Genomic DNA, 13831 nt, shown 5'->3' with positions numbered 1-13831 from the left:
TTGTATTTTCCCTAAAATTTTATAGTAACTTGACCATTTCTGTAGCTAGTAAGCTTTCCTTACTCTCAGATCCCTCATTTGAAATCTGTCTTTAGCATACTCTTCCTAGGACCCACCCTTAAACTTAAGTTGGTCCTTCTTGAGGTTCTGCTTTCAGACCTTTTTTCACTCATCTATGACCTAACCACCCAAACAGAGGCCACCTGATGATTTCCATGACTATAGCATCTTGCACAGACCTCTCCCTGGATGTCTACACAGGCCATCAAAACCAAGGCTTTCAGAGGTGAATTTATGTTTCCTTCCCTCTAAGCTAAATCATGAAAACATGAAAAGAAAAGAAAAGAAAAAGAACCTCCACGTTTCCCATCACCCATTCAGTCCTCCTGACCAGAAATTTGAAAGTCATTGAGATGATTGTTGAACCTCTGTTCCCATAGCCAGTGAATGGTCAACTCTGATTGATTCTATCTTCTAAATTTCTCATACACACATCTCTTCCTCCTCTTCATCCCTCTGTCACTACCTTGATCCAGATTCTCATCATTCATCACAAGACCAGTGTAATAGCCTTATAATTGCTCTCTCTGAATTAAGTCAGGCCCTATCTCTCTACAATTTCCTCCTGTCTGTGGAGTAATCTTTATTAAATCCAAATACGATTGTGTTACATCTCTTGCTAAGATTTATTCATAGTCTCCTAATCACTTACATGGTAGAAGCATCAGTGCTCCCAACCTAGTCCCTGCCACTTCTGTAGCATCATCTTCCTTTGCTCTTTACAGGCACACCAGTACCACAATGAACCAGTTGGGCTGTTGCTTGATTGAGAATCTCCAAGCTTTCCCTCTCTTTCTCTTCCTTACTTGAAGATATCCAACTCTTCCCTGGTGCCCCATTCTAGAGATTATTGCCCTTGAAAAACTTTTCTTGATAACTTTCCTCTGCCTCAGCTAATAGCGCCCCCCCTCCTCCCCGCTACATTCTGGTATCATCTTATGTAATGATTTTACATGAGTGTTGAATAAATAACTAAATGTCACACAACACATACAAGTGGAATGTAAACTCATTTCAGGAAGGGACTCTATACCGTCCATCTCTATGTCCCAGCAACGAGGCCATATTGGTTGATAATACTAGCTGATAAATGTTGATGAAATGAGTGACTAAATAGAATCATTTTCCATGGACTTCAGGCCATACTTGGAAGGGCCATGCTAGGCGGGTTTCTGAGTCTGGTGGCTTGATGTGGGACTGCATCAGCATGGATGTGGGAGAAGGGGGTATTCCCATAAACACAGGCCTGATATCATAAGGGTAAAGAAATTCCTTACCCATAGGCTGGAAGCTTGGCTCATTTTAGAAATAAAATGACTGAGGAAGACAGATAAAAGCAAGGACAGTTTCATAATAAATCAATGACGGAATTAAAGTGAATCTTTTGGGAAATATATTGGCAGTCATGAAAAGGGTGTTGAACCATGAAGGGAAAACATTACTAAATAATGTTGCATGCTTTTAATGGGTCACATACTGTAAGGGGATATTTTATCTTGTTTCATTTTTATAGTAATCCTTAGGAAAAGATAATTTTCCCATTTTACAAGTAACTTCCCCAAGATCAAATCTTTAGTAAATGGCTAAGCTGGGATTTGGGCTAGCTTTACAATTTATATCCAGAGGTCTTTACACCAGAGAAAAGAAGGAGTTCTGAGTGTTAATTATGACTCTTACCTAGCTGTGTGAACTTAACATTTCTTTTCCTCAATGTTTCCTACCTGTAAAGTTATTTGACTTAATTGTGGGTTTGATTTAATTATGGTAGGCACTTAAATGTTTGTCAAACAGATGAATGAATGGATGAATGAGTAAATGAATGGTTGTTGTCAATTAAGCACATAATTTAATTAGGGACAAACAGACAAGGTATATAAAGGGCTAGATATAGTCATTAAATAATTAAGAGAACACAGCCAGTTGGCCTGGAGGTCAAATCCCTCTAGTATTAACTACAACAATCAAGGCTTAACCACAACAAGACTGCGCACAAAGACCACTAGGGGGTGTACCAAGAAAGCGTAAAAAATGCGGAGACAAAGAAACAGGACAAAACTATCAAGGGAGGATATTGAGTTCAGAACCACACTTTTGAGGTCTCTCAAGAGGCTTCTAGAGTCTGTCGATAAACTTGATGAGATGTACAGGAAATCTAATGAGACCCTCGATGGTGTGATAAAGGACCATCTAGAAAGTAAGCATACACTGACTGAAATAAAGAATATTATACAGACTCCCAACAGCAGACCAGAGGAGCGCAAGAATCAAGTCAAAGATTCGAAATGCGAAGAAGCGAGAAACACCCAACCGGAAAAGCAAAATGAAAAAAGAACCCAAAAATACGAAGATAGTGTAAGGAGCCTCTGGGACAGCTTCAAACGTACCAACATCAGAATTATAGGGGTACCAGAAGATGAGAGAGAGCAAGATATTGAAAACCTATTTGAAGAAATAATGACAGAAAACTTCCCCCACCTGGTGAAAGAAATAGACTTACAAGTCCAGGAAGCGCAGAGAACCCCAAACAAAAGGAATCCAAAGAGGACCACACCAAGACACATCATAATTAAAATGCCAAGAGCAAAAGACAAAGAGAGAATCTTAAAAGCAGCAAGAGAAAGAAACTCAGTTACCTACAAGGGAATACCCATACGACTGTCAGCTGATTTCTCAACAGAAACTTTGCAGGCCAGAAGGGAGTGGCAAGAAATATTCAAAGTGATGAATAGCAAGAACCTACAACCAAGATTACTTTATCCAGCAAAGCTATCATTCAGAATTGAAGGTCAGATAAAGAGCTTCACAGATAAGGAAAAGCTAAAGGAGTTCATCACCACCAAACCAGTATTATATGAAATGCTGAAAGGTATCCTTTAAGAAGAGGAAGAAGAAGAAAAAGGTAAAGATACAAATTATGAACAACAAATATGCATCTATCAACAAGTGAATCTAAGAATCAAGTGAATAAATAACCTGATGTACAGAATGAACTGGTGATTATAATAGAATCAGGGACATAGAAAGGGAACGGACTAACTATTCTTGGGGGGAAAAAGGGCGTGGGAGATGCGGGAAGAGACTGGACAAAAATCGTGCACCTATGGATGAGGACAGTGGGTGGGGAGTGAGGGCGGAGGGTGGGGTGGGAGCTGGAAGGAGGGGAGTTATGGGGGGAAAAAAGAGGAACAAATGTAATAATCAGAACAATAAAAATTTAATTAAAAAAAAAATAATTAAGAGATTATACCCTAAGTTCTTTAGTGTCTCTTATGGCTTCTCCTTAACAGGAAGGATGGAACTTGTGGCAGAAAACAATGTGCTGGTGGTTTTATCATTATTTTAAAAGTTTCTCTTTTAGATTATGTGTAGATGTATGCAGTCTACATAAATTACTAGGGTAATTAGCATTTCTTGTAGGGCAGGTCTAGTGGTGATAAACTCCCTTAGCCTTTCTTGACCTCCGGTCTCTTGTCTAAAAAACGAAGAAATGGATGAGTGAATAAGCTATACCAATATCTGGTTTGCAGCTAAGAATGTTATGGTCTCTGTTGAGAAGCAAAACCCACCAAATAGTAGTCTTGCCTCCCATTTGAGTGCCCGCCCATCTCTGCCAAAGTGAAGCTGGTGTAGCCCCCGCTGCTGTAGTGGCTGAATGCCAACCACCAGTGGAGCCAGTTTCTATGTTCTTTGGAGCTACTTAGATGTCTCCATCTGTCTCCTATTAGTTCCTTCTGACTCTCCCGTAGTCTCCAGCAGGTCTTGTATTACATCCTTCATAAGTTACAAAGACCCAAGACTTTCTTTTCAGGAAGGAACAATCAAGCCTTGGATGTAACATTTTCTGAGCTGGGTTTAAACCAGCTTGGTAAACAAATCATGCAAGAGGCTTCTGAGAAGCTAACGGTATTCTCCAACAAGGTAACCTCTATCTAAAGTAAATACTTTCAAAAACCCCCACAAGACTTGCTGGTTGGAGAAATTGAACGTTGCTTCTTTTTCTTTTTTTTTTATTGTTTTACATTTTATAGGAGCACTATCTTTTGTAGGGTTATTTTTTATCTCATATTATGTCCCAAAGTAACTTAGAAATAAATGTTCTAGAGAGAGCATTCAGTACCTTACAGAATTCTGTGGCTCACAAGAACAGTTTGTTCTAATCAACATCTTGCATCCACGTAGCACAAATGGAGGAAAATTCAGTTATTCAGATCCTTACTCTATGGCTTAATGTGTGATTCATAAATGAGCTTGGCTATCACCACAGTGTTCATAGCTAAGGCTTGTTCTGGAGGGTCACACCCACCAGGCAGTAGGCAGTTAGAGACTGTAAAATCTCTAAAAGCCTTGCAGCTCTGACCGGGAACCTCCTCTGCTGTATGACAGTGTAAGCTTTTTGTATCAAGTGCAGAAGAAACCATCCTCAGGCTCAGACACATTTACGCACAAATCTTCAGCACTATTTGGTTGCTAAAACACTTTTGATGAAGTAAAAAATGAAGGACATAAGATGCAAAGACTGAGACTCTAGAGCAAAGGCTCTGGAGTTTTTCCTTTTCGGCTGGTGGGGAAAGTTTTAGACACTGGAGGGCACTGAGTCTCTGATGGGGAGTGGGGCAGGGAGAGCAAAGTGCTGTCCCTGGGAAAGAAGAGAAGAGTTCTGCCTCCAGCTGCCTGTTTACTCTCCGTTGTGCTAAATGGACTGGGTGGCCAGAGAGGGGATGGCTGGGCCTCAGCATTCAGGAAAACTAAGAAGGGGCCTGCCTGCAGCTGGACCTGAGTAAGAGCTGTAGGTTCCAGTTTTGTAGGTACGTCTGTCACTGATTTTTGTTTTTGATGTGGATTTGGAACTTAGAGTTTCCATCAATTAAGCAATAGATTAAGTGCTCACTCCTTTTCTAAAATATTATCACACAGCCCTAGCTGGTTTGGCTCAGTGGATAGAGTGTAGAACTGTGGACTGAAGAGTCCCAGGTTTGATTCCGGTCAAGGGCACATGCCTGGATTGCGAGCTTAAAATCCCCAGTAGGGGGTGTGCAGGAGGCAGCTGATCCATGAAGTTCTCTCATCATTAATGTTTCTATCTCTCTCTCCCTCTCCCTTCTTCTCGGAAATCAATAAAAATATAAAATAAATAAGATTTGTGTTAAATTAAAAAAAGAAATAATTTAAAAATCAAATATTATCAAACTTTCGAACATATAGTAAAGTGGAAATTTTACAGGGAATACCGCTATACCCATCTCCTGGTTCTCACCATTAGCACATTAACTCATTAACGCATAAGCATGACTCCTGGCTGCCAGAACCCAGGACCTATTGGCCAGCAACTAGTTCTTTTCCTACTGTAGAGGCTTCACTTCTCACAGAGCTGCCTGAAAGTGGGCATTATATGCAGGAGGGGATCTGGGCATAGTCAGAGTGGAGAGGAGGACAGCTCACCAAGTCATGCTAATAGACTCCAAGCTGAAAAAAAGAACATATAGAGGCTAGAGGCCCGGTGCACGAAATTCATGCACTGGAGGGCGGGGGGAGGTGTCCCTCAGCCCAGTCTGTACCCTCTCCAATCTTGGACATCCTCTCACAATCCAGAACTGCTGGCTCCCAACTGCTCACCTGCCTGCCTGCCTGATTGCCTCTAACTGCTTCTGCCTGCCAGCCTGATCACTCCCTAACCACTCCCCTGCCAGCCTGATCGATGCCTAACTGCTCCCCTGCTGGCCTGATCACCCCCAACTGCCCTCCCCTGTCAGCCCAATCACCCCCATCTGCCCTCCCCTGCTGGCCTGGTCACCCCCAACTGCCCTCCCCTGCAGGCCTGGTCGCCCCCAACTGCCCTCCCCTGCCGGCCTGGTCACCCCTAACTGCCCTCCCCTGCAGGCCTGGTCACCTCTAAATGCCCTCCCCTGCTGGCCATCTTTTGACCATATGGGGGTGGCCATCTTGTGTGAGGGTGTAACTGTCAACTTGCATATTACCTCTTTATTATATAGGATATTTGAATGCCCAGGAAAGAACTGGTCTGACTTTTATGAAGGCCAGAGAGCTGTCTGTCCTCAATCGAGGGGATGGGGGAAATAAGATGAGAAGCAGCAAGGTCTTTCTGAGCTTCAAAAGTTGTTTTAGTTTTTCTTTTAAGCCAGTGTATCTTCTTATGATAAAACCTTAAAGACTTATTTTTAGAGGAAAAAGTTGAAAATTTTTTATTAAAAATCGGATTAAAATTAACTAGATATCTCAAAGCATTGCTGCCATCTCTTAGTTTTGTATTGGCAAGTCCATTCAGATGTGAACAATACTCACTTAATGTAACCCTGCCTTTAAATTACAGAAAGAGCTGTGATAGTAATACTTGCCATGCATGCATTAGCATATGTAACATCGCTCCTTATGTGAGAGTTCATTGCCCTTTGGGAGTTTGCCTGCTGAAGCGGTTACCCTCCTGCACACATGGCTTAGGAAAGACCAACACAGGACCAAGTGGGTGCTTCCACAGTCTGTCCCAGAATGTCCCAGGATGCCAGAGGTAGGAAGGAGGAAGCTGACAAAGGAAAGCAGTGCCCACTTTAGGGATAACAACACATGTGCTGAGTTTTACTTGCCGGGTGAGGATATAGAGTCCAGTGAAGATCATCTTTCCCTCCTCACATCTACTTCTTAAGGATCATGCGGAAGGAATCTGCTTCCACAGGAAACTTTGCTATAATCATCATCATCATCATCATCATCATCATCATCATCATCACCGTCAAATATGTACTGTGTCAGAATTTAGTGGAAATAGATACATTTTGCAGTGGCAGAAGTCCTGGTTTTGAATTCGAATTCTCTACTTATAAGCAGTGTGACCTTGAGTTAGGGACTTAAATTTTTCTACCCTCAGTTTCATCACCTGTACAAGGGGGATAAGAATGCCTGCATCAGAGGATTGTCTCAAGACTCCATGGGATCACATTGTAAGGCATGGGACATAGTTCCCACACCAAGTGGGGCCTTGGTGATAGTCATCTGTTATTAGCTGAAGGGTATGTGTTAGCTACAGATGTTGCATCTAACTCGGTGATTATGTGCCCATACTTATAATCTGAAATGACTATAGTTTTATTTTCACAGTGACACAATAAGGCATGCAGACTAGAAACAATAATTCAGTGGATTTTAGAAAACAAAAATAAATGCCTGTGTGAGAGTTTCTTTTTCTGATCAGAGGGGATGGGGATAATGTAAAGCATTAAACCTCTGCTTTCCGCCCCTTTGGCTATGATGCATGGACAATTAATTCCTGCACCGAAGCAGCGTGCTGTCACTCATGCAGGACGTGGTAGGAGCTAAGATGATGTGGTAGAGCAGCAGATGATGGCCCAGGAGAGCTGCTTTTCAGTCTTGTCTGCATGCAAAATGGTTGGACTGAAGCTGCTTCCTCCCCGACTTCCCTGCAGCTCAGTACCCCTGCCAGGAATCCACAAATACTGGGCACTGCTCACATTCTTGGCGAACAGGCCACAGGAGAACCCTTGGAAAGTGTGGTCAGAATATGTTAGGATGCTCTAGCCAATGGTGGGACAGACACAGATCTTGTTTTGCATTATGCTGTGTGCTGTTTTTTCTTTTGAACTGCATGTGTTCCTTGTACTAGCACTCCTGAGACGTAGTTAACTGATTATGGCTAATAATACAAATATATATAGAATTATTTATGTGTGTATGTATATATAATTATTTCTTTCTGATTATACTTCATTTTGATTGTTGAAATATTATACAACATAATCTGAAATTCTAATGATTCTATTCTCTCTTCTAATATTTAGGGATAGACAGGCTTTTACACAGTTACAAATAGAATGTTTATACAGTTTAGTGTTCTAATTTGCTCCCATGAATATTTGTCATGTTGCTGTGTTGTTTTCATGAGTACAATTTTAATAGAAGCATAATTATGCAACATCATTTACTTAACGGTCTTTCTACTGACATCTATTTGACTTATTTTTAATTTCCCTTATTAAAATTTGAGCTGTATTAATTGGGCATCTGTGATTTGTGATCAACAGGAATTTTTTTTGAAATAGGTTGACTTCATGGGGTAAGTCATGAAATTCAGTAACCAATCCTTAAAAAAGGGCCACAGTGAGGCTGAGTCTCAGCACCATTGCGGAAGTTTGAGGGTTTCTTTACTCATTTGCCCCTTGTGCCTCTCTCTGTGTATCTGTTTAATTTTCCTCTCCTGCTTCCGCCTGACTTCCTGTTTTTCTCAGCCCAAATGACAGAGAGCAAGGCTGCCTACAAATTCACATGTTGCTGTTTGAGCCACTGAAGAGAAACCACCTCTGTCTAGTTTCCCAGGGAAGGATGGAGATGGCTATTGTAAAATGAGGTGTGCATCTCGACCAACCCATGTGGCCAGGAGCTGTTGTCTGGGTAAGGGTCAGGTCCCCACCCTTGGCCACAGTGGGAGCAGAGGCAGGTCCATATCGACAAAAGGATTGCTCCCATGGAAAGTATACAAATGTGAAGGGCAGTTCCCAGAAAAGCTGGTAATGAAAAATATAATTATATGCCCAATCCAGCCCCCAAACCCCGAGTATTTACATTTTCTCATTCTTTTGATTAATCCATTTAACAAAATTAGAAGGATTAAAATTAATGGGCTGAAGGGTATAACCCAACTAATAATTCTTGAGATAACCTACTAGTTTACTTTCCCCAAGCTCCCTGAAATCAATCAACCTGCAGTGTTATCTACTTTCAATGCCACACTTCTGCTTCTTCCTGCGGATGTAAAACATGTGGGTGCAGCCAGTGTCCTTGATCTTAGGCAGAGTCATAAGGTCAGAGTTTGGACCAAAATAGAATTTGCCTGTGGCTATTTGGGGACTTCACAAGGGCTACTAATTCTTCTTTCACTCCCCCGGCTGCCGCCTGACCTGCCTCTCTTCCTTTCTGTTGCCACTACCTTGTTTTACTTTCTGAACGTCCTTCTCTATTCAGTCTTGCTAAAAAAGCCAACCATTTTTCCTCCTCCTTGCTGTTTTTGAAATGAGCAAAGAAACCCCATTTTATTTATTTATTTATGTATGTATGTATGTATGTATGTATGTATGTATGTATTTATTTATTTATTTATTTTAGCAGAGGGAGGCGGTAGGGACCCGGAACGGTGGAGAGAGGAGAGAGGAGGGAAGAGAAACCCCATTTTAATGATGTGTTCTTACAGCTGGTCACATTAGGGAAGCCAACAGGGTTATCCAAAATGACAAACAGTGGAGAGGGCTTGGAAAAGTTTACAAATTCTGAAATTGTTTCAGGACTCCATTGGAATGTTAAAAGCCCTTAAAAAGAATAGTTTTGTCCTCTTCCCTAGGTCATCTGATTCTCCTAACCACTTCGATGTTTTAATTATATTTTAAAAGGCATTTACAATTATTCATTGTATTTTGAAAATATAAAAAAAGAGCATAAAAATGTCACTGTTAACACCATTCAGTTTTTGCCTTGAAGATCAGACCACTTGACTGTTTGGTTTGTCTTGGTCTAGTGCAGCGGTTCTCAACCTGTGGGTTGCGACCCCTTTGGCGGTCGAACGACCCTTTCACAGGGGTCGCCTAAGACCATCCTGCATATCAGGTATTTACATTACGATTCATAACAGTAGCAACATTACAACATTAAGTTATGAAGTAGCAACGAAAATAATTTTATGGTTGGGTCTCAACATGAGGAACTGTATTTAAAGGGCCAGAAGGTTGAGAACCATTGGTCTAGTGACTCGGACCAAGGTGGATTTGGTGCTGTGACCACTTCCTCTGTGGCGTGGTGTGTGTGTGTGTGTGTGTGTGTGTGTGTGTGTGTGTGTGTTAGGCCTTTTCAGAATCCATTTCCTAACAGCCTGTAAAGACGCCTTGGTTATGAAAGGCTTTTTCTCATTTGACCTCAGAGAGTCCTTTCCGGGCATCAGGCCGTAGTGTCCACCTCACAGTCCTCTGTGTTGCACATTCTGGCTATTTCACTTTGTCCCTTTGTCTTCCTTCTGCCGTTTGTGTTCAGTTAACTTCGTTTACTGTTTCTTCTTCCTTTTTTTCACTCCTATGAGACCTTCACCGTTCTCTCTTAGTCTCATCTCTCAGCCTGCAGAGGACCCAGTGGTGAACTCTGAGGCTCTATAGAATCTCAAAGTCTCAGGATGGAAGGGTTTTGTGTCTCTAGACGACTGCACCTTAACCCCACTGTTCACACACAGTGGGTGGTCCTGTGAGAAATAAACCTTTATTTTATTACCTACTGAATTTTGTTGTTGCTGTTTTAACAAACAGTTGGACTGACTGATACTGCCTCTCATAACTCCAGCCAACTTCCACTTTTTCCTTTGCTTTACGTTAAGTGCCCATTGCTAAGTCTCCAATAAATATCAGTTTCTGCTCTGAGTCCTTCCGCTCTCAGTTCATTCCAGAGTGGAGGTGGTGGCCCACTGAGCTCAGTGATACAAACATTTACCAGCTCTACTCATGTTACTAGCTGTTTTCTCAGTTATTACCCCAGGCTATCCCTCCCATCCCTGCCTTCCTAGCTCTCCATTTCATTGGAGTTATCCTTCACTAAGCCAGACCGCTTTGATATCATAAGAAATACTTATGCCATGACTTTTAAATGGAAAGGTAGGCATTGTTTCTTATTCTTTTGTCCATATTTAAGAGATGTTAGTTCTTTCCCAAGTCCTTCACAGTCCACAGAAGCATATTCTTTGTCCTCCTTAACATCATAATGGTACCTTCAGCTTATTAAGTAACTTCCATGTGATAGTGTTAGTTTTTTAAAAAATATGTTTTTAAAACTTATTGTTGACAGTATTACATTTTTTCCCCCCTCCACCCACCCCCAACCCTTCCCAGGTGCTGTTCTTGATTACATTATCCCAGCTAGTTCTCCCAACCACCCTGCATTGTCAATATTATTATCTTTATTTTACAAGAGGTTGACCAACTTGCCTAAAGTCACACAACCTACAAGAGATAGAACCAACATTACAACTTGGATGGATCCAGGTCTTTCACTCCATTATTCAACACTGTATTACTCATTTTACACTTAATTTTGCAGACATTGGAATCTTTTTATTTGTATAGGCTCCAACAATGGCTAGGAAAAAAAGCCTAACAGAAATGTAAAAAAATTTTTTGCTAGCAATAACTCTCTAAAGATATTGAAGAGCAATTGTATAAAAAGAAAAAATATTTTACTTATGCCAATCATTTCCAAGATAACAAATAGTGTAGACAATATATGTCTATATAACTTGCTACCTGTTCTTCAATTCTTTCTTATAAAAATAATTGTACAAGTTGCCTAAATTATCATTTTTTAGAAAAATAATTCCAGATTTATAAACTATTTGGTGGAATTCAGTAGAATTTAAAATTTACTTGTTTCTGAAACATGAATGACAGCTTTATGGCACAAGTGGGACCACTCACCACCTCAGAGCCCATAGCAGATATAAATAAATGCTATGGAACTCCTTCCTATCCCCTTCAGCTCTCTCCAGGCAGTCATTTCTACCAATTGATTAGAGTTGATGTAATAGCTCATTTATCTGACAGATATTTATCAGTCATTTGTTGTGTGTACAGTAGTGCTCTATGAGAAGAAATCAATTTGGTCTTTGGGCCATTGTTCAAATTTATTTTGTTGTTGCCAGGCACCCTGAATCGTTCCTAGTTGGTAAAGAAAGTCAATGAACCCCATCTCCAGCCTAGAGGGTAAATGACTTCCAAGAGCTTGAACAACTTCAGCTTTCCATGACCTCCACTACAGTGGAAGAGCCCACCTTGTTCTGGGGCCAAGGTAAGAAGTAAAAATCAAGTGAATAAAGAATAAACAGACTTAGCAGCACCTGAAATTTTTTTTTTCTTGACCTATCTTACTTGTATGCCTCCTTGGCTAAGTCTGAACCCAAATGGTTGACATGAATCAAAGACATGAATTTCATGGGTAATTTAGCAGTAATGACTCCTATTCTTGAATATAAGGTGACATGTCTAACCCTTAGAGACCTAACAGCACTTGCTTGCCCACTACCTTCAGCCTTCCTCTTTTAGGTATCCTTGTTCTTCAGTCTCATGTCAGGCTGAATATTTGCTTTAGACTTCCTACTGACAGCTTAAATAAAATGTCAATATGCACATTTTTAAACCTGCAATTGAAGCAAAGACTGGTCTTTTGTCAGAAGGTGTCAGGCAATCAATCCACATCACTGTGCAGGGCTGCGGTTGTGGCACTGGATGCTTAATATCTGGCCCAAAGCTCTTCAAGGCGTGATGAGCAGAGTCCTGCAAAATTGGTATGAATTCCTGACTAAACTGTCCCCTCGTTCCTACTTCTAATGAAATGGAAGTGCTGGGGAAGGTTACACAGAGAAACTAAACCATTAAGCATAACTGCTGGCTAGTATTTTTTTTTTTTTTAGGCAGGAGAGTGGGGAAATTCCCAGGTGGGCTTTGTACTAAGATGGTCTCCACAGAAAAGAGCAAATAAGTCAACTTGATGCTTTGTGAAAAGCTAGACTTCTTCCAGTAGTTTGTTTACTGTGTATCTTCTCTGAATCAAGCATAAGCAGACATCAGCCAATATTGAGTCATCTTCATCTATTATATAATTTGATCAGGCTGAAGAAATACAACAGAGAATTCTTTTGAAGTGAGGCTTCCCAACAGAGACAGTTTAAATAAATTTAGATTTCCAGTAAGAAATCTGCTTTGATACAACGGACATCAGCTTAATACTACACTTCAAAGTTTGAAGGTAAGTATGTAGATGGACAAGGGTGACATTAATGAGGCTGTAAGTTTTCTTTATAAAATGGTCCTCACTTTATAATTAGCTTGGGTACTGCCTATTACCTGAAATGAATAAGGCACAAAAATATTAATTTTTCTGTCTTTTTGTATCATTCCAGTCAATGTACTAATATAGTAATTTTCCTTGGGGGAGAGGGGGGCAAATTGACATTGCTTTCCTTCACCTCATTGCTGTCAATTTATTTTCCTATTTCTCTGCTCTGTTAATAACAGAACTTCTCTGAGTTGACCGTATGCACTACCTCTACATCTCCACCTACAATTTATTTAAATGTTTTATAACTTGAAAAAACTATTTGTGTGCATAATTTCACAATAATTTAGAAAAGAAGGACTTATATACCAATAAAGAGGATTCATATTTTGTCTTCCCATTCCCCTGCTTCTCCCTCACACCTTCTTTTATCTTTTCTACTTAGAAATATTTTGATGCTTATATTTATCTATCTAAATAATGATTTTCTGGAATAATAGTTGATGATTTAGCTCATTTATATCATCACCTCTTTCCTTCCCTTCTCTCAATACAGTTGTATTAATACTTTCAGTTATTTTATTACTTACTTTTATAACTTTATATAATAAACGTATGCAGCATAAGGAATATAGTCAATAATATTGTAATAACTATGTATGGTGCCAAGGGGGTGGGTACTAGACTTATTGGGTAAATCATGTCATGAGATATATAAATGTCTAACTACTATGCTATACCTGAAACTAATATAATATTGAATTTCAACTGTAATCCTATCTAATAAAAGAGAAAAATGGTAATTAGCATACGACTACCCTTCCCATTGGCTAATCAGAGCGATATGCAAATTAACTGCCAGTCAAGATGGCGGTTAACCAGCCAACAAAGATGGCGGCTAATTTGCATACTGCAGGCAGGATGGGACAGCGCTATTCTGCCTGCC

This window comes from Myotis brandtii, unplaced genomic scaffold (assembly GCF_000412655.1).
Source record: "Myotis brandtii unplaced genomic scaffold, ASM41265v1 scaffold153, whole genome shotgun sequence".
Taxonomy (NCBI): domain Eukaryota; kingdom Metazoa; phylum Chordata; class Mammalia; order Chiroptera; family Vespertilionidae; genus Myotis; species Myotis brandtii.
The sequence above is the reverse complement of the archived record's forward strand: the minus strand, read 5'-3'. Positions refer to the sequence as shown.